This window comes from Canis lupus, chromosome 4 (genome assembly GCF_048164855.1).
Source record: "Canis lupus baileyi chromosome 4, mCanLup2.hap1, whole genome shotgun sequence".
Classification (NCBI taxonomy): Eukaryota; Metazoa; Chordata; class Mammalia; order Carnivora; family Canidae; genus Canis; species Canis lupus.
Genome location: NC_132841.1, coordinates 58,612,630 through 58,635,006, shown reverse-complemented (window position 1 = coordinate 58,635,006; position 22,377 = coordinate 58,612,630). Strand labels below are relative to the sequence as shown.

At 42.3% G+C, this 22,377-nt stretch overlaps 1 long non-coding RNA gene across 1 annotated transcript; it reads left to right on the top strand.

Annotated features, from left to right (window-relative positions):
* The first annotated feature begins 368 nt into the window (after window positions 1–368).
* LOC140632445 (uncharacterized) lies at window positions 369–11,496 on the top strand. The gene is made up of 4 exons (XR_012030012.1): window positions 369–644; window positions 5,730–5,967; window positions 9,402–9,524; window positions 10,941–11,496. It is a non-coding gene; the product is annotated as an uncharacterized lncRNA (long non-coding RNA).
* Window positions 11,497–22,377: the final 10,881 nt, after the last annotated feature.

Genomic DNA, 22,377 nt, shown 5'->3' with positions numbered 1-22,377 from the left:
ACTAGGGGTGGTAGAAGGGGAGGAGGGCGGGGGGTGGGAGTGAATGGGTGACGGGCACTGGGTGTTATTCTGTATGTTAGTAAATTGAACACCAATAAAAAAATAAATTAAAAAAAGAAAAAGAGTGTCAAACCCGAGCTTGAGATTAAATGCCCATCATATTTCAAGTGCAATTTCCCACCGACTCATCTCAAACAGTCCCTGCCTCTGCCCCACCCCACATGCTCAACACTGCAACTATACCAGACAATGAGAGCCATCCCCTGAGAGTGAGACATACCCTCAGCATCACTGCTTCTGCACACACGCTGTTCCTTCCACCAAGAATGCCCTTTCCTCCAATCATCACCTGTCACATTCCTGTTCATCATTCAAGTCTCAGAGACTGCTGTGAAGCCTCTCTGTTCACTGGTCAAGATTAACTGTCCTTCTCAGTGCTTATAACACTTGGTTCTCATTCAGGTTCCAGAGCCTCTCACACGGAATATACATTGGTTATGCACATATCAGCCTTTCCATAAGGCTAGAGAATGTGGCCAAATTGTGTCAGGACTCCTTGACCTGGTACTGTTATCTCCCTTGGCGGATGGGGCTATGTTAAGGACAAATGAGATCATGCCTGTAAACCACTTGGGAAATGCTCAGTAAGTACTTGTATTCTTTCTTTTCCATTATATTAACGATGAGTGTGAATTACTCATTCAAAATGAAATCCAACTGATCACAGTACATGTTTCTAAATTTTTATTATTTATACATGAGATTAAGCATGTGAATTTCTTGTTTTGTTTTGTTTTGTTTTGAGAGAGAGTATGAGCAGGGTAGGGGGCAGAGGGAGAGAGAGAGAATTTTAAGCAGACTCCCTGCTCATCAAGGAGCCCAACAGAATAGGAGGGAAGGGGGGAGCTCTATCTCATGACCCTGAGATCATGACCTGAGCTGAAATCAATAGTCCGACCCTTAACCTACTGAGCCACCCAGGCACCCCTTAATTTCAGTTCTTTTTCTGCCAAACTTACAGTAGTCAAAAATCAGTTAGAGGCCATGCACAAGGAAAACAATATATCTTGGTTTAGATTTTTTTTTTTAAAGGGAATCACATGTATGGAACTATATTTTCAGGGGAAGATAATGATAATGAAAATTTATTGAGTCACTTCTTTGTGATCTTTGTGATTATCACCATGCTAAGCTCTTTATCTAATTCACATAGTATATTCCTGAGGATGTTAATGTAAGGGTGTAAAGCAGGGAGCAGAATCCAAAAGGGGTCTACATACCTGAGAATCCGAGCACTTCCGGGAAGTCAAGGTGGTGAGCAAAAGAGAAAAGAAGCTGTTAACCACCTTCTAGTGATATCCCATTTACCACCTTTGCAATGATTACCTTCTCTGGCTTACTAAGAAGTTGGAAGGATGTCTATCACATAATCTGTGGTCCTCAGATTTGACTGCAATTATGGTCCGTGTTCATGGGCCTCAAATGGATTAACTGAGCAGCCAGCTGCTGATGGGGATCAGTTAGCACTTGGTCCCCACTCTGAGTCGGCTAGGTTCAGGGAGCAGATCTGCTCCAGCAAGGCTCAGAATCCAGGCCAACCAATAGGCACATTTCATCTACTGGCCATAGGATTGGCTCAGAATGGACATGTGGCCCCTGCTTCAGGGATCAGAATTCATTCTAAGGATTTTATGGACCTTTCAGAAAAGAGAAGTTCTTTTTATGAGAGACTGATGGGAGAATGGCCTGTCACTGAGAGGCTGCCAGCAGTGATCTGCTACTGTATACTGTATTTGTGAAGAGTCTACTTGATAAAGTCCATGCAGAGGAAAACAAGCAGAGATAAAGACAGAGTCCTGCTGATACCACTTAAACAGCTGGATCCAGCTGTGCCTGAAGTTATACATATGAGTGGACTTCTCTTTTCTTTTTTAAAAATTTAGGCCAGACTGGATTGGCTTTCACTTGCTTGTAAATGAAAGAGATCTGGTAATACCTCAGTCAAAGCTGGGAGGGCACTTAAAAAGCATTTGTCTAATCCCCGTGTTGGGTAGATAGGGAAACTTAAGTCATAGAAGAAAAAAATATCCTGCCCAGAACATAGGCAAATTAATGGCCATGCTAGACAAGAGTCCAGATCTCTTGATTCACCCAGTCCACCTCTCTCTATGGTGCAGTTTCCTGGCATCTCTTCTCCACACTGAAGACCTGATCCACGTTCATGCTCTTGCTACTCCCCACTGATAAGGGGAAGCTAGGCCAGCCCCACCCTGCACATCATCCTTTTGTCTCTGAAGCCTGAACTCACTCACCAGCAGTTAGAGAGGTTGAAGGTGATGCTTGCCTGAGTGATGGCCCTAAACCTGAGATAGCCCAAGGTCCCTAGGCTAGGATGGTGATCTCGAACATCCCTCCACATAGGGTGAGTGGAAACTGAGAATGGTTCTGCATCTTGTTTTTCAGAGGCAAAACCTGTGGACAGGAGGCCATAATCACACAGTGGTCCCCATCTATGTAGAGACCTCATTTAACCACTACTTATTATTCTAAATTCCTTCATCTCTACCATCATAAAGCTTGAGAGAGAAAAAGAAACTCCAAGACATGGCACCACTAAGTATAAGGAACTACTGAATTATGACAGTATTAGTTATTGAAAAAACCTTAAACGTCTTCTAGTTCATCTATCCCTATGTGAATGTCCTCTTCCATGCCCAGGAAAGGCTCTACCTCTGAGCAGCTTTGTGGACCAAGGATGATGATGATTGCTGTTACAGAAAATCTTAGAGTGTACCAGCTGGTTGTCTGCACAGCTGCACAACTTTGCAGGAGTTGTGCTTTGGCATGCATCCCACCAGGGGGAGCACCATCCCTAATTTCAGATCTGGAAGGTGACCTTCCAGCAACAACCCGTGTATGGCCTGCAGGATAATTTTGGATTCCTTTTGCTTGGAGACTACAGGGGAGACTACCTTACACACCATAATATGCAACAGCTCCTTACCGAAGGATGGAAAAAGAATATAGATTGTACTGAAGAAATGTGTCCTAATTTATAGTGTTAGTCTCTAGAAAAATCTGTAGAATGCTTTATTCCAGCTCCAACGTCTATGATCTGTGATTCTGTGTCTCAGAGTAGTAACATGGGGGCATCAGCTCTGGATAACAGTTCAGGAAGCCTTACTCATGTATGCACGTGTGTGTACGTGTGTGTGTGTGTGTGTGTATAGGGAGGGAGGGAACTGTGGAGGAGTTGGCGGCAGGGAGACCCAGTAACACTTCAGTCAAAACAGAACTAACAGATAAACTGTTTAAAAAGAAGAGGAAGATTAGAAGAAGAATCTAAGCAGAGAAAAGCATTGATCTAGAAGCTGGAAGGTGAGGGCTTAAGCCTTGGCTTTGGAATTTCAGAGCCTTATGTGCTTAGGCAAGGCTCGTTGCTTCTAGTCCCTGGTTTTATTATCTTTGTATGGATGTGAGCACCACTTCAGGTTGGGGATAAAATTCTGATCTATTTATTTGGAAGTATTTCCGACTTACAGAAAAGTTGCAAGAATATACCCTTATGCCTTACCCATATATCCTTCACCGGGTTCCCCAAAATTAAGCACATTTACTTTATTGCCATCTTCTCTGTACATGTGAGTGTGTGATATATATATATATATATATATATATATATATATATATATATTCCCACACATAGATATATGTATACATACGTGTGTGTGTATAATTTTTTTCTGAGGTATGTGAGGTACTGATTTGTATTAAATATTGTGTTCCTCTTGTGATTTCATTGAAAGGGCTCTCAGGATAAAAAATTTATTTGAAAACCATTGCTAAATTCGCTTGTAGTGCTGGCTTTTTTAGTAATTTTTCTCATGCTGCATTAAAATCTCTCTAGCATCCAAAAGTGCAGATGAAGAACATAGCAAAGTAAATAGTAAATTTTTAATATGAAGACCATGTGTTTAAGTAGGTTAACTTGCTGTCGGGGTTGTCATAAAGAGGTTTACAGTTCTATTTTACAGCTAGGTAAAACAAGACTCATGAAAAGAGAAGATTTGCCCAACATCCCAAGGCTTTCTGTCAGATATTTTTCTCTAGCGTGTTAGTCTTCTCTCACCCACACTTGGTGAAGGACCGTCAAAACAAAATAATAATGATGGTGACTTATTTTGTGCCAACAACGTGCTATTTTACCTACATTATCTAACTAAGGCCTTACAACATCCTTGTTTTGTTAGTATTATAAAACCACTTTACAAATGAGGAAACTGAGGCTCCTAGAGGTATTAGATAGCTTGCCCAGGATCATACAGCTTGAAAAGACGAAGCCAGTCTCAAACCCGTATCTTTCGGCTCCATAGCCAGTGCCCTTCACCTAGACTACTCTGCTTCCTCACCCTCATCTGGGGAGGGAATGGGATCCTCACTCCATCGCCAACTTAACCACCCCAATACCTTTGAAAGCAGGGGTGGCTGTCCTGAAGAACAAAGGGCAGGTCTTCAGGTTTGCCACTAGGGGTCTAGGATTTCCTAACAGAGAAACCTGGGAGGGCAGAGGAAAATGATCATGGGTATGATCAAATTGGCCTTGAGAAAACACATTGGAAATCCAGCATATGGAGAGCCAGCCAGCCAGCAGAGTTTTACAATGTTCAACCTTCTGCTGACCACCGCCCGTGGTGGACGGGCTTTGTTTATTTAAGGAGAGAAAAGCCATAGGAAAGTCAGGACAGAACTGAGAGCAAGAGGGGCTGAGTTCTAGGGCAGAAATCACCAGGCAAGTGTTTGGACCTCGATTTCTCCACATGTAGGTGTGCTGGGGACTTGGATGGAGTAGGGATAGAAGTTGGCCTTTTGGTCTCAGCCACTCTCTAGAACTGAAGACCTGAACTCAGTGAGAAAATAAGGGAGTTTGAAGGCCACAGATGCCAAGCCCTCTGATCTGATGCCTTAATTTTACAGACGGTAAGCCTGAGGCTCCAAGAAGTGATCCTATTAAGAAGATTCCTCTCTAATACAGATGTGAGCAGCTAATATTTCTTAGGTCTTTATGAGGGGTCAGGCATGTACTGAATTCTTTAAATGGACTGTTTAATTATCACCATGGCCCTACAGAGTAAGATTATCTTCATTTTAAGGATTAGAAAATCCAGGCTCAGGGCTTTTTTAGCTTTGGTTTCTCCTTCCCCAAAATAGGGAAGTTGAACTAAAACAGCATATCTGAACTTCAGTCATTTATTATACATGTGCTCTACTTATATATTTTTTTCAACAAGTCAATATTTCAAAACAATATTTGTTTTTAAAAGATTATAATGTGGGGATCCCTAGGTGGCTCAGCGGTTTAGCGCCTGCCTTTGGCCCAGGGCGTGATCCTGGAGACCCGGGATCGAATCCCACATCGGGCTCCCAGTGCATGGAGCCTGCTTCTCCCTCTGCCTGTGTCTCTGCTTCTCTCTCTCTCTCTCTCTCTGTGTGACTATCATAAATAAATAAAAAAAATTTTAAAAAATAAATAAAATTTAAAAAAAATAAAAAAATAAAAGATTATAATGTAAGTCTAAATTGCCATAGGTAGAAGAGAATGAATTAATACAAATACGTAATTAAGAAAATGAACAAGTATTACCTAACTATCTCCCCCCTAAACTCATTACATACACCACCAGAGGTATGGAAACATACTTTGATAAACCAATGAATTAAATGATTTCCAGGTCCAGTCCAAATCTCTGACTCTGTAAAAACACAGAATCCTGGAGTCTGGTGAGGCCTGACAGCTTAAGAACAATGCTCTTCAAGAGACACCAGCCATGAAAAGGAACACCTTAAAAATCCACTTGTAAACAAGATGATCGCCAGGTTGTTTGCAGCAAACTTGTCTCCAGAAGCCTCTGAGGGTATTTTATTCTTTCTGGGAACAGAGAGATCTTCCAGCCAGGGTGACCTGAAAGGGTGAGTAGGGGCTTCCACTGTTGCTCAGGCTTGGGGAGGGGGAGATGGTCCACTGGAGGTAGAGACCATCTGGAGTTCATGTGCAGTATCCTTTCCTTATCCTGCTTTGGCTGCTGAAAAGCAGAACCAGTGGCAGCTATCTGAGCTCAGTCCTGATTGGAATTAGACAGGCTTTGAGTCCATAACTGAGTCCAGTCTTGGGCACCATAATGTATATGTATATAAAGTGCTTTAGAGCTTTGTGATGCAGAATGTGGCCAGAGGACTGGCAGCATTGGCCTCGCCCGGGAGCTTGTTAGGAATGCAGACTCTCAGGCCCTACTCAGATCTCCTGAATCAGAACCTGCAGTGTGACAAGGTCCCCAGGTGGTTTGTATGCACCCTGGAGTTTGCGCTGCCCTGCTCTGAGATGCTGCTGATGCTTCCGGTCCCAAGACAATGCTTGGGCATAGTAATGCTTTAGAACAGTCACTCCAATGCTTGGCCCATCATCAAAACCAGCTGGGGAAGTAAAAAAACCAACACCCCCCCCCCCCAAAACAGAAAAAGATTCTAATCCCAAAGATTCAGATCCAGTACAACTAAAGCAGGGCTTGGGGATCTGTTATTAAATAAGATCTCAAGGTGATTCTGCTGCCTAGCCAGGTTTGGGGGAGGTAATGGCTTATGTTTAGTGGTACTTACTAACTTACTAAGTTCCAGATAGGGGCCCAAGCTCTTCATGTCTATTAATCTGTTTGAACCTCAGAACAGCCTTAGGAGATGGGTACTGGTATCAGTCCCATTTCCCAGATGAGAAAACTGAGGCCTAAAAAAGTGAGATAACTTGTCAAAGTTGAAATGGGAGAGCTATAAATAGAATTCAGGTCACCTGGCTCTAGAGCAGAGATGTTCAACCTCAGTGCTACTGACTGAGGCTGTCCTGAGAACTGCTGGATGTTACATAGCATCTCTGGCTTCTACCTACTAACTGCCAGTGGAGAGAACCCTCTTAGTTGTGACATCCAAAAATGTCTCCATGAATTGCCAAATGTCCCCTGGGGGGCAAATTACCCCTGCTTAAGAACCACTGCTCTAGAGTGGATACCTGAACCCGCTAAACTTGCTCTGCTGCCTGAGAATCACTGAGTTTTCACAAAGTAGTTTAAACCACAACAGCCTAACAAGATAAAAATTGTTAGCTTGATTTTAAAGCATGACTTATTCAAGATCACATGGTTTGTGAGTTGCAAAGCTAGGACTCAAATCCACATTTCAGGCCTTTTTTGATTGACCTTACACCTGTTGGATGTCTAGGGGGGAAGGTTTTGTGCCTTGTGGATGAGCAAAGTTGAAGGCTAGGGATGGACTATGCCCAATCTTTATTCATTTATTTTTTCTTTCGTCAAGGCTTATTAAGGATATCTATGGGATTATCTACTCAACAACTCTCCTTCAACATTCCTTTTTTTTTTTTTAAGATTTTATTTATTAATTAATGAGAGACACAGAGAGAGGCAGAGACACAGGCAGAGGCAGAAGCGCTCCACGCAGGGAGCCTGACACAGGACTCAACCCTGGGTCCCCAGGATCACGTCCCGGGCTGAAGGTGGCGCTAAACCACTGAGCCACTGGGCCTGCCCTCCTTCAACATTCTAAAGTGGCCTGACCCCTTTCTATCAGTTATAGTTTCTATGAGTGCTTCCCCCACTACAGTTAATTGGTTCAGGGATGGCACCTGACCCAAGCTGAACCAGTGAATTCCTTCCCTGGATTTTTGGGACCAGCTAGAACTCAGATTTGTGTTCTTCTAGTGCCAAAAAATGGTAAAATCTAAAACTTAAGATCTAGGGGCAGGGTTGGTTCACATCAAGAGAAAGAAAGCCAATACACAGAGCCAACCTGAGCAGAGACATCAGAAGCCCTAATGTGGCCTGACTCCTGGGTTTTTGCTACCCCTGAAGCCTGACTGACTTAGGATCCTTCTTGGGGCTTGGCTGTTCCAGGAAAGTTCCCTGAAGGATCTTTGTCCTACATTCTCCTTTCCCCAGTTACATTTAATTGAGTTGAGTAAGAGACCTTATTACAGTTTGTCTCTGATAACAAAAGGTATACAGTAGGTATACTTGTTGAGTGGCCCGGGGAAACTCTTCTTGATATCAGTAATCTCCTAAAATTTCACAACCTGTACAAAGATGCGATAACAAGTTCCTATTATTTTGAATGGAAAAAATTATGTCACATGACACATCAATGCCAAACACATAACCAATTTTGGAAACATAAGTAAAATTCAGTTAAATGTCTATAGGTAAGCAATAAACTATGTTTGGCTATAAATGCTTACAATGTGATATTCAGGACAAATTGATGTGGCAAAAAGTTGCTTTATCTACAGTAACATCTTCCACATCCTTTTTGTGGACCTTTGTTCTGCCTTTCAAGCTATGTGGGATTCCCACGCTTGATTGCATCTGTAATATAAAACAATTTAAGAAATGCCTTGAGGCTTTTGTCACTGATTGTTTGGTTAAATCTGTTATATTGACTTTGGGGACATATATGTAAATGTTATCTATGTAAACAAAGTACAGAAAAGTTGGAGTGGCAGAGATGCATTCATTCTATGCAGTCTGGGCATTAAAAAAAAATAGACGTTCCCTTAAGAAAACAGTGGAAAAAATATTGAGATGATCCTGTACACGTCAAATAGTGCAAACAAAAAAGCACATCTCAACCTTAAATTTCTTCTGCAGAGAACATCATTAACAGTCTGGAAGGTGTGTTTCCAGATTTTGGTTCCACACACACCTATGTGTGTAAATGCATGTGCTCGTGCCCACACACCCACGCGCACATCTACCAAGGGGATGGCCTGGGGTGGGGAACCTGCCTGGAAGAGGTGCTGGAAGATGAGGACAAGGATTCCAAGCATGAGAATGTTGGCCAGCGTGGAGAAGGTCTGTAGGCCAGGGAGGCTCCAGATGAACACCAGCAGCGCCAGAAGAAGGGAGTGCCCACACTGCGCTTATGTGGATGTCCCCAGTGGGCCTGGGCCGTGGACGTGGGAGACACGAGCGAGCGCTGGGCCCAGCAGTCGCTTGTGGTCCCATTGGCTGTTTAATAACCTACAGATAAGAAAGGATGATGAGAATTTCAGCTAGACCTACCAGTCCCTTTCCCCATGCCCCTCCTCCACCCCGACCTTTCTGGCCAATCTTTGGCCCTAGGAAGCTCCAAGCCACTGGAAGTATCCTTTGTGGAACATTTCCCTTCTCCCTCAACCTTCTCTTCGTAGTGACTGCCCAGCCTTCAGACAAAATGCTCCCCAAACTAAATCAGGCCTCTCAACTAGATCAGAGCACCTCGCCCATTTCCTCAATAGGGTTTATCAGAGGCTGTGATTTTAACTGGCTTATTATGGCTAAATGTTGATCTTCTCCACCGGAATATAGGTATCCAGTTTGCTCATGGTCGATAGTCAATACCCATTTGTTGAATGGATGAATGAATTGAGAGCATTTAATGAAATTCTGAACAGAGAGGTGGCCTGGATACTCCATTTTTTCAAAATAAAGGTACTGTTTTAGGATGATAGAAAATATTTGTGGTTAAAAATTTAGAAAACAAAGAAACAAAGCAAAATTATCTCTAGAGATTTTGTCTTATTTATAATAGCAATAGCATAAGCTAAAATAGATGTAACCCAAATGTCTGTCAATAAGGACTTGGTAAATAAATCACCTATGATGAATTTAGGATATATCATTAAGCAAGAAAAAAAAAGGGAATAGCAGATCAATATCATAGTTTGAAAAGAATGATTACTACATAGGATATTTGAATATTCATGAAAAAACTTGAAAAATGATTCACATAACTTTAAGTGGCATGTTTTTGCAAAAGAGAGATTTGTAGAGAGCTTTAATTCTATAATGTTTATATTGTTTGATTTTGTTTAAGAAAGAGCTGTGTTGGCTTTGTGTTGTGAAGGGATAAAATCAATCATAATGATTTAAAAATGAAGATAAAAGATACATCTGTAGGTTCATCTCAAAGAGATAAATGCTATTATTATTTTAGAGTAGATCCTATATATCTATATATAATTAGATATTTGTATATATACACATGCAGACATAGGTATTTACAAAAAGTGAGACCTAAATGCACACAGTACCTTGTAGCCTGCCTTTTTATGGCAGGCTACACCACTTGAGTTTGTTTCAGCATTAGGGCTTAAAGAACTGTGTGCTGAAAATACATACCCAACAAGTATTTATGAGCAGATACTTTGTTTTAATAGTTCCAGAGGAACTATTCTTATCTCAGTGAGCTCGCAAGCTAGTTGTAAAGAAGAGATGTGGACCCATAACTATATTTAAGAGAAGCTATATATGTATATAGAGACATATACATGTATATATAGACATATACACATATCTAATGCATATATACATATATAGCATTTGTATATATATGCATACACTAATTTCAACTATACATATATATATGTATAGAGAAAAAATAAGGTAGCAATTCTGCTGTGTGGATGAGGAGGATAGGTGTGAGTTAGATACTTGGAGATGAGTGGAGGAGGAAGGACCTTGCATGTAGGAAGAATAGCATAAGTAAAGGCTCAGGGGTGGAAAAAGACAGGATATATTTGGGAACAGTAGATAGCACAGTTGTGTTGGAGCATAAGACACATACAGAAGAGAAGTGGAAGATCAGGCTGGAGGGTAGTTGAGTGCCAGGTCACGCAGAGTCTCATGAGCCAGATTAAGGTGTTCAGAGTAATATCCTCTCCAACAGGAAGACCTTGAATATTTTCAAGGTGTGCTTGGTTTTATCTGTCGCTGCTCTGAGGTAGGGACCTGGAAGTTCCAAAGCAAAGGCTGAATTGTTTAAGCTTTCACTAACTCGGTTGATTTAGAGAAAGCTGCTCAAAGCTTAAGCTGGGATATCTCTTGCCATCTGTGTTTCTGCTCCAGGGCTCTGCTTGCTTACAGTTATCTGCCAGAAACATAAGGAACGCATAGAAGCCCAGGTGATCTACAACCAGGAAGAAGAACACGATGTACCCTGGTGTTGGGAGGAGATTATTTGTTATAAAAAGAAGGAAGGCAGAGAGAATATGGGGCCACCTAATGTGCTGTCTTATCAACCCCTGCCTCACCTCCCCTACGTGGGTGCCCTTGCTACCTACAGCCACGGCGAGGAAGCCTTGCAGCAGCCTCAAACCTCCTCCAGCTCCAGAAGGGACAGGAATGACCCTGGCAGGCTCATTACACCTGTGTTCAGGTACGTTTTCAGGCAGAACCTTTGTGTCTATGGAACTATGGAGCCAAGAGGACCTGCCTTGGTCTCCTTATCCCATTACCTGCTGTCCAGTCTCATGGGCTTGGAGAAGGAAGGTTTTGTCCTCCTGCAAATTCCTGCTGACTTGACTTGGATCCTGAACCCTTACTCAGTATGGGCCATCCCATCCCCCATAGAATGAATCTGCTTCCACTCTTGTCCCTCCAATCTATGCCCCACACAGCAGCTCAAGGTCTTTTTTTAAAATTTATGTATTTATTTTTTTAATAATAAATTTATTTTTTATTGGTGTTCAATTTGCCAACATACTGAATAACACCCAGTGCTCATCCTGTCAAGTGCCCCCCTCAGTGCCTGTCACCCATTCACCCCCACCCCCCACCCTCTTCCCCTTCCACCACCCCTAGTTCGTTTCCCAGAGTTAGGAGTCTTTATGTTCTGTCTCCCTTTCTGATATTTCCTACCCATTTCTTCTCTACTTAAAGAAAGAGCTTCTCTCTGCTCTTGAAATAACATTCTAACACATGATTGGCTCCTGCCTGCCTTTCCATTCTTTCCTTCTATATCTCTTCCTCCTCAGAATGCTTTGCCAGCCTCTGGAGGACTCTGAGCTTCCCACTTCACAACCATGTGTGATACCATTCCCTAAGGAAGTTCTTCCCACGCCTCTTCAAGAGGTTGCTTTTACTTCAGATCTTGGCTTAAACTTTACCTCTGGACAAGTTTTCCACAACCCCCTATTGCTCTTTTCCTAATTCATAATGATACTTTTTTTTCTTATTTATTTTCCATATCTACTGCTAGGTCATAAAACTCTATCAAGGTAGGGATCATGCTTGTGTTATTCAACTTGTCTCCTTAGCACCTAGCATTGGTGCCTGGTCCAGAGTAGGTACTGAGCTGACACTTGTTCAGTAAGTGAGTGAACAAATGAATGAGTGATTGAGACCCTGGTTTCTCGGTAAATGGACTCATCTTCTAGAAAGCAGACTTTGAGTCACTGCATGCTGCCTAGCATCCCCTGGTGTTCAGGGTCATGAACCATCTCAGACTCGCCTAGGGCTTCCTTAGTCTGACCACTTTCTGCTTACATTTACCTTCTAGTTTCTGGGTCCTGGATACCATAGCCACTGAAGCTGGAGGGTCTCCACCACCCATGTCCTACACCCTGGTCCCAGCTTGCCTTGCAACTATGCTTTTTCTGTTTATCCAAGTCCATGATTAACAGAACCAATAGCGTTGAATAAAGATGTTCACAGAGTACCCCAAATCACAATCACATCAAAGTGTGATATCAAAATGTGTTTCTTATAAATGATTGCCAGGGGCAGCCCTGGTGGCTCAGCGGTTTAGCACCACCTTCAGCCCAGAGCCTGATCCTGGAGACCCGGGATTGAGTCCCATGTTGGGCTCCCTGCATGGAGCCTGCTTCTCCCTCTGCTTGTGACTCTGCCTCTCTCTCTCTCTCTCTCTCTCTCTCTCTATATATATATATATATATATATATATATATATTTAATAAATTTTTTAAAATCTTTAAAAAATAAATAAATGATTGCCAGTAAAGATTTTACCACAGCATGACATCCATGAATTGAGAGTGATTTATTTCACACTGTGAAAGCAGTATTCAGTAGCTTCATCATTTAATCTTTTGAATTCCAATGACTACAGAATAGTGGGCGGTGGGGTGAGGGGAGGAAGAAGAGCTGGCAAAAACAATATAGCTCTGCTATCCCCTGACTGCCAGGAGAAATGACTCCAAACTCTAACCACCAAGAATCAGTTAATCTACACTCAGAGTAACTAGCAGTTATTCTTTTTCCTGGGGGAACTAGAAACTGACTGCATTTATATAACATGTTTGCCCAGAGTCTTCAGCCTGTTATGAATCACTGTGTACCTTTGGGCAAGTTGTTCCCTGTATTGAAAGTTCATTTTCTCGATTTGTACTTTTAGAGGGCTGGGTTCTAGAAGCTCCTGGCTCTGACCCTGTAAAAATCCATCTGGACTCATGTGCAAGTCTTGAGTTTTGGTTATTTTTCCATTGCTGTCTTCCTTTTAGGATTAAAGAAAATTCTCCAGTTAAGCACAGGAAATGTCCATTTTTTTATATATTAATTTGCTCCTAGAAGCTTCTTTGATAGTCAACATTGCACAGTCATTTCTTTAGGGCAGTGTTTCTCAAACTTTCATGTGCATCAGAACTATCTGGAGGTCTTGTTAAAAGTAGATTGCTGGGTCCTATCCCCAGAGTTTCTGATTCAGTAGGTCTGGGGTGGGACCAAAAAATGTGCATTTCTAACAAGTTCCCAAGTGACACTGATGCAGCAGCTGGATTGGGGACCAACATTGAGAACTGCTTTAGGACATCCAAAATTGTTGATATTAATTAGATGTGTTTCCAGAGAGACAGATATCAACATTGGGCCAGAAGCTCTCTGAAACCTTACTGGAATTCACCATCCTACCCCATTCCAGGCAAGAAAAGAACAAGGTACCTCCCCTAGAGGGCATGGTCCCAGAGCCAGGTACAGGGGCTGGCTGCTAGTGCTGCATCAACATATCCAGATAGTTCATAAAGGGCTCATTAAGTCTAAGGGAGAGAGTGCAGGAAATGGGTCTCTGCTGGGTTCAGAAGTATATAATAGGAAGAAAGCAAGGCAGGCCTTTCTTTAGCACAAGGCTGAATGGAAAGATAAATGGTAGATGTATGGCAGAAATGATGGGCACCAACACCCACTCATGCTCACTCTGCCCTCTCATTTTCCCTGAAGGGTTCCAAAAATCATTTACAACTCACTAAACATTTAATGAGTGGCTACCTGAGTGTTTGCAGCTGTGCAAGGCAGTAGGGTACATGTTACTGAATAAGAGACACAAGGCCCATCCTCCTGGAGCTGTTGGCCAAGTGAATTAATGGTCACATGTACTCACTGAACGCATGGGGACATTCAGGCCCAGAGGGGGCAGGGCACTTGTCCAAAGTCACACAGCGAGCTGGGACAACATCAAGACCTGACTTCAGGTGTCCTGGCTCTCACCACAGTGATTTTCCTTTTATACCTGCTTCCTTGAGAGCACACAAATTGCTGGTCTTTGTGCTAGTGGTGAATATCATCATGCATGCTACCTCTAGGTACAACGATTTTTGCCAGGAGTACAGAGGCTCATACTCCTGTGGGCTCATCAGAATTTCAAGGAAATATAACAAGGAATGTGACTTCTTTTCCATTTAATTAAAAAATACAGCAGTGATGAGTGCCAATTATAAAAAGGTTAAATGACACTGAAGTATATAAAGAAAAAAGGAACATACCTATTCATAGCCTTCCCTGCCTCATCCCAATTTAATTTTCCTCCTTACTCCTTTCCTCAAAAATAGCTACTTTTAAAAGCGTGTGGTGTTCTCAAATCCATACCTTTTCTATGTATTTGTAAATATTATATATAATAATTTATAAATATATGTATAAATAGGTATTTTAAAGTGAGTTTAAAAATGCATACTTAATATTATTTTTTAAATTGTGAGTGGAAAGTGAAAAATGGAACTACTTTTGTGATGGAAACTGCAGAGAGGAAAAACTGAGTAAGTTCTTGGCTAGTGGGGCATGATTGAGTGGCCTTGTTCTGGGATGCATATAAAGAAAGGTGGCAGGACACTGAGCAAAACATGGCAGTGGAACTAAAGCAAAAGAAGTCTTGTTCATGAGGAGGTTTGAAGGCTCTCACCTGTGACAGAAGTGGTGGGCCCAGTTACCAGGACACCCATGCAGTGCATGGCCACAAGGCCTATCACTAGCTGACTGAGAGGACCTAGCTGGAAATGAGGATGTGGACAGAAGGAAGAAAGTTGAGTAGGTATGATAGGATGAAAACACAGGACAAAAATGGATATTTATTTATTTATTTATTTAGTATGAGTGAGTGGGGAGAAGCAGAGGGAGAAGGAAAGAAACAATCCCTAAGCAGGGCTTGGAGCCTGATGTGGGGCTTGATCTCATGATCCTGAGATCATAACCTGAGTCAAAGTCAAGAGTTGAACCCTTGACTGAGCCAAAAATGGCTTTGTCAACAGAATGGGAATACAAGCCATTTGGAGAAAATATTTGCAAAAGACATAACAGGAAAAGGACTGTTGCCTTCATTAAAACTCAACAATAGGGATGCCTGGGTGGCTCAGCAGTTGAGCATCTACCTTCGGCTCAGGGAGTGATCCTGCAGTTCCGGCATTGGGTCCTGCATCAGGCTCCCTGCATGAGGCCTGCTTCTCCCTCTGCCTATGTCTCTGCCTCTCTCTGTGTCTCTCATGAATAAATAAATAAAATCTTTAAAAAAACCCACCTCAACAATGGAAAAAAGAACAACCCAACTAAAAAGTGGGCAAAAGACCAGAATAGACATCTCAACAAGGAAGATATACAGCGGCCAAATAAGCATATGAAAGATGCTCCACATCCTATATAATTAGGGAACTGCAAATTAAAACAACATGGAGATACCACTACACACCTGTTAGAATGGTCAAAAGCCAGAACACTGACATCAAGTGTCAGCAAGGATGTGGAGCAATAGGAACTCTCACTCATTGGTGGTGGGAGTGCAGCTACCTTGGAATACAATTTGGCAGTTCCTCACAAAACTAACCATATTCTTAATATATGATTCAGAAAAAAAAATATGATTCAACAATTGTTTCTTGGTATTTATTCAAATGAGTTGCATGTAAACTTATGTCGACACAAAGATCTAAACATGCATCCTTATAGCAGCTTTATTCATAATTGCCAAAATTTGGAAGCAATGATGATGTCCTCTAGTAGGTGAATAGATGAACTGTGGTACAGCCAGACAGTGGAACATTATTCTGCACTGTTAAGAAATAAGCTATCAGGGCACCTGGATGGCTTAGTTGGTTGAACATCTTGCTAGTTTCGGCTTAGGTCATGATCTCAGGATCCTGGAATCAATTGAGACTGAGTCGGGCTCCCCACTTTGTGGGGAGTCTGCTTGGAATTCTCTCCCTCTGCCCCTCCCCCTGCTCATGCACTCTTCCTCTAAAAAATTAAAAAATAAATATTTAAAAGCAATGAGCTATTAAACCATAAAAGACATGTGAGAAACTTAAATGCATATTACTAATTGAAATAAGCCAACATGAGAAGGTTACTTAATGTATGAGTCCAACTATATGACATTCTGGAAAAGGCAAAACTATGGAAACAATAAAAATATCAGTGTTTGCCAGAGGTGAGGGGAGGGAGGGTCAAGTAGAGCACTGAGGATTTCTAAGACAGTGATATTATTCTGTAGGATAACACAATAGTGGACGCCTGTCATACATCTGTTCAAACCCATAGAATATACAACACCAAGAGTGAACCCTAATGTAAACTATGGATTTGGGGTGGAAATGATGTATCAGTGTGGATTCGTCAATTGTAACACATGGTAACTCTGGTGGGGGACGCTGATAGTGGAGAAACTGAGAATGTGGTATGGCAGGGGCTATATGGGAACTCTGTACTTTCTGCTCAACACTACTATGAACTTAAAACCACTCTAAAAAAATAAAGCCAATAAAACAAAGCAAAAATCCTGAATATTTAAGAAATGTATACAGAGGGATTATGAATTCTGAAGTTTGATTATTATTGATACAAGTATATAAGTAGTCAGTCTCATGTGGACAGACAGTAAGACACTACAGAGAGTAGACCAGAGCTGGAGCAGTTAAATGGTCATGAGGAAAGGACGAATAGGATAAAAAAAGGGACCCTAACTCCTTCTGTCATGGGCTCCATCAGAACACTGGAGACTCATAGGATACTAAATAGCTATATATATATTTGTGCTTCTGATAACTTCAAATAGAATTATGCTAACCATTATTTTTTTTAAAAAAAGCAGGGAGGTGTGACTGGGATTTGTAACCCACCCCATCCTGTGTAGCTTGTGGGCCAATGGAATAGGCCCCCTGTTGGGAACTCAGTGCCTGGTCTCCAACTTTGCACTGCTTCTGGTTTCCTAAGGCAGATGAGGAGACGCTGGTGGGAGCATGAGGTGACCTAGCTCCTACATCACTCTTCAGGTATAAGCAGAAGTGAATTTGATGTGCAGTGAGTCTCCTGGATCCATTGTTCATTCTTGTTTCCTTGGCACAGATGCTAACTCTGGATCTAATTGTATTCAGGGTTCCAGGACAGGAGACCTGACCTTAACTTGGGGTGTTCTGGGGACAAGTGATAAAGAACATTTCCTCTGCCTTCCTCGTGATCTCATAAAATGGGTCAAGTTGTGACAGAAAACCCATGGGATGACAGCATCAGACTCAGACCTGCCCTACACAGGATCTGAGGGAGAAATCCCAGGTGTAAGGGCTACTTACATGATGCTTAATATCCAGTACCTCATGTAACCTGCTCAACACCTCTAAAAGAAATAGGATTTATTCTCACCATTGCACCTATGAGTCAGAGATGGGAGAGCTTGCCCAAGGTCACACAGCTATCATGGGAATGGCAGAGCCAGGATGGGAATGAGTGAGTGCATTTTTCTGTGGTCTTACCACAGGTAACCTCGGAGGTCATCTAGCTCAGCGATCTCCTTCCTCACATAAAATTATTGAATTGTTCCTACTATGGACAGTGCTCAATATACTTCTAGAAACAAACCTCAGGCAGACCAGTGCCTTAAAGGACAGATGATGTTTATCTTCTTAAAAAACCTTTGGCACTAACACAACCTTCTTTAAAGCTCTTTTTAAGATTCAACCACATTTATTCCCCTAAAAATCTTCCCTCACTTCCAATTTAAGAGATTGATAAAGAGGATGGCTCTGTGTGCCCAGTAATAGGCTTGGGAGGATTCAGAGGTAAATGAGGCCTGGTCATGGTCCTCAGGGTGTTTACGGTCTGGGCAGCTAGTCAGACTCATGCTAGAATCAGCTAACATTTTCAGCAATTACTACCTGTCAGGCATTGTGTTAAGTGCTTTGCATGGCTCAACTTAATTGGTTCTTTACAATAATCTTCTGAAGTAGAAACTATTATTACCCCCATTTAACAGATCAGAAAATTGAGGCTAAGATAGGTTTAGAAACTTGTACCAGGTTACACAGCTAGTAAGTGGCAGAGCTGGGATTTGGAGTCTGTTCCCACTAACTCCAAAACCAGTGCTTATTTCCACAATGCTCTAATGACCCAGGTCGATGTCAAACCTAGGATTCTTTGATTCTGTTGCCAAAGTCTGGTCTGTCTTCTTCAGTGTCCTCACTGGCAATACCATTTCTCCAAGAAATAGTTTATTTTTTTTAATATTTTTTTTCAATTTTTATTTATTTATGATAGTCACAGAGAGAGAGAGAGAGAGGCAGAGACATAGGCCGAGGGAGAAGCAGGCTCCATGCACCGGGAGCCCGATGTGGGATTCGATCCCGGGTCTCCAGGATCGCACCCTGGGCCAAAGGCAGGCACCAAACCGCTGCGCCACCCAGGGATCCCATAGATGCTACCTCTAATACAAGCCTTCTCTGCTTTCACTATCTGGAAAGAATACACTTCTCTTCTGAACCCTTATAGAACACTGACTTCATTCATGTCATTCTCTCTAGGATTTCAGCTATGTGTGTGCATATCTTCCTCCATGAACTCTGAGAGCCTTGGAGGCAGGGACATAATGGTGTCTTGTGTTCATTGTTGTAACCCCATGATGCCTGGGTCCTCAATAATGTTGAATGAAAGGATCCCTAGAAAGTTATGCTTATAATTAGAGTATTATCTTCAAGGCACATTATCTTTGCTCCAATATAACTTCCCTACATCTCTCTTTGCCTGTCAGAAATGGAGAAGAGCCCAGATTTTGCTCTTTGAGATACTGAAAAGAAGGAAAGAATTCCCACAAAAGTCTTAAGGTACAATATCCTAGACCCAGGAGCTCCCATTGGGGAGGAAAGGACACTTACAAGATCCCATTGGCTTCCTCCAGATAACAAGAGCCCTGATGGGAGAGTTGCTGAGCCTTGCCTGGGAGCCCCTGGAGTATTCCTTGGACTGCACCACTCAGGGACTGGCTGCTAGTGGAAGTGCTTTAGGGAGATGAATACTTCACTCTTCAGCTCCAAACACTGAGTGGGTGTGGGGTTAGGAGCCTCCATGACTTTGGCAGAAGCAAAATAGCTTTTCCTTGTAGGAGCCACAATGCCCTGCTCTTGGTTGCTTGAGCCTTAGCACTTCAGGAACTTAAATACAACTCCATCTCCCTGGCCTGGAATGATACAGGTTTTGCTCCTTAGGAAGAACAAAAGATCAAAAGCATGAACGGGTGGATAAATGCACTTCTCCTCCACTCATGCAGAGACTCCTCATAATTGCTCTGTGAGTCTGTTCTTTTTCTTCTTCCTTCCTGCCACCAATACTGGTTGATTACTCATGTGCCAGGCACTTTGCTGGATGCTGAGAACCCCTGGTTCCAGGCAGTGTGGTGCCTGCTTTCCATGAGCTTAATTGGACATCATGAATATTTATCAGTGTTTCTCATAAATAAGCAAAAAATTTCAACTGTAGTCAGTGCTCTGAAGACTTAAGTGTAATAAAAGCAGATATTCTTGAAAGGGGTCAACAAAGGTTTTCCTAAGCAAGAGGGAAGTCCCTGCGCGGCAATGTTCTTTTCACCTCTTTGTTCTAACCAAAATACGGCTCTACTGAGTTACCACTTCCTCTGCAGGGCACTGCTTCCAAATAGTTTGCCTTCCATCCTGTCGTAGACACCCACGCCCCTATCGTTCCCTAGACTTTGTCATCACCAAAGATTGCACCACCTTCAAAATCTCTACTGCAAGTGTCCTGTTCTCTGGATGGCTTACAAACTCCTCTCGGTCCATCTTATATCCACTAGTTTGCAGACTACCAGATCTTTAACATCGGTCTCCAGTCTACCGGTGCTACTCTGCTACCTATCTGCACTCGTCCCCTCATATCCTCACTCCCATTTTTACCCAGTGATTGGACAGTCATTGCTGTTACTCCTGCTACACACTCACATCCATCTTGTCCCCTCTCCTTGTATTGCATCTAACTTTCAAAAACACAATACATCTAACACCGGTTAGAAGCACCTTTGCCTCTACTTTGAGACTACACTCAAGCAGTTGAATGTGGTGAGAGAAAAATACACAGATTTGCCAGCTGGTCACATCTTAACTTTATGAACACAAACCTCAGGTGGGTCGTAGCACTGCTGGGCAGATCTCTAACTTGTCTTATTCATGTTGCTGTCCCATTCTTCAGGGGGACTCTTTCCTATCTTTTCTCTTGATTCAAACCACCGTCACTCTCAGCTGTTGACATTGTTCTTTGTTCAATCAAAAGAGAACTTCTTTATCCTCTGGCCATTAAATCTATCCATTGATCTGTGCCTGAATCCATATACCAGGGTTTTCTTCCATGAAACCAGGAGAGCCGTCCTCATCTGTCTTAAGTTACTTTACCTCAAACACTGATCTCATCCCTTGTCCTTTACTTACTCAAGAGGTTTTCTCTTGCCATGATCCTTCCTTCTCTCTTGGAACATTAAAATCCCCCTTCCTATTGCATTATTTCAATGAACATATACATATAATAAAGTATCTTTTCTCTCATCTCTCTGTTCTCTTTCATAGCAAAACTCCTTGAAAAAGTTATCTCTGCTCTCTTCAATTCTCCTTTTCCATTCTCCTGAATCTACTGTGGCAGACTTTGATCCTTATTACTTCACTGAAACCATTCTTGTCAAGGGTAACAATGCCTCCTGTGCCAAAATCCAATGACTTGACCTTATTTCTCTTCTTGTCTTTATAAGAGTAGAAATTTCAACCCTCTTTACCATTGATTTAAGTAGAAATTTCACTCAAGTTGGAATTTCAGTCCTCTTTACACTTATCTGTCTGGTGGATAAATGCTAAGGTATCACCCCTCTTGATATGCTATTTTGGGCTCTTGTATATCCCCTCCTCTTGATTGTGGGTGAGACCTGTGCTTACTTCTGACAACAGAATGTGGCCAAGGTGATTGGAATGTCACTTTCATGATTACATTATGTCATATCCAATTTTCTCTTAGAGGACTCTCTCTAGAGGCCTAAAGTCTAGCTGCATTTGGGGAAGTGGCAATTCTAGAAGGCCCACATGGCTGGTTGCCGAGGGCCAATAAGAAGCTGATGGCCAGTGAGAGGCTGGGGCATTCAGTCTTATAATAGCAAGTAAATTAAATGTGCCAACAACCTGAGTGAGCTTGGAGGAAGACTCTTTTCCACTTCTGCCTCCAGATGAGAATGCAGCCCAGCTAACACCTGCCTGCAGCCTTATGATCCTTGTAACCGGAGGACCCAGTTAAGCCTCCTGCATGAACACCTGACTCACAGAAACCCTGAGATACAATAAATGTGTGTTATTTTAAGCCACTAAGCTTGTGGTAATTTATTACACAGCAATAGAAAACTACTATAACCACTCATTTTTTATATATGGTTGTTGCAATATTGTTTTCCATAATGGCATATTATATTGGATTTTTCAAAAACTCATACAATTTGTTTGCATATTAAACAGGTACCACTCTGTGCCTTCATATGGCAAATGATAACCATGGAACCCCAGGGTCTAAGTGAGGGATCATTGGAGAACCTAGAAGTTCTCACACTTGCTACCAAGTGTAACCTTGAAGAAATACCTTTGTCTCTCTGGGGCTGTTTTCCCATGTATAAAATGAATGCGTTGCAGCAGACTATCTCAAAGAAACTCTGAGATGTGATATATGATGATTCTGTGCCTGACCTAGCACCTACCCAGTTATTTTTGGAAGGAGGAAGACAGCTGAAACAGGGTAAAGGATTCACAGAGCTGGAAGAGTTAGGAGATGAACTTCCTTCCCCTATTCACTTCAGAACGAATTCAGAAGCTGAAGCCCAGACTGAGAGAGACTTGCTAGTCAATGGCAGAGCTGGCCTCAGCTTTTTCCTTTGGGTTCCTACGTCAGTGCTTTTTCAATGCTTAGAAGAGAGAAGGCTCTCTTCTAAGCTCTCCCAGGCCCTTTGTTAGCATTGTGAGGTAAACCCAAGGTCTGCCAGCCC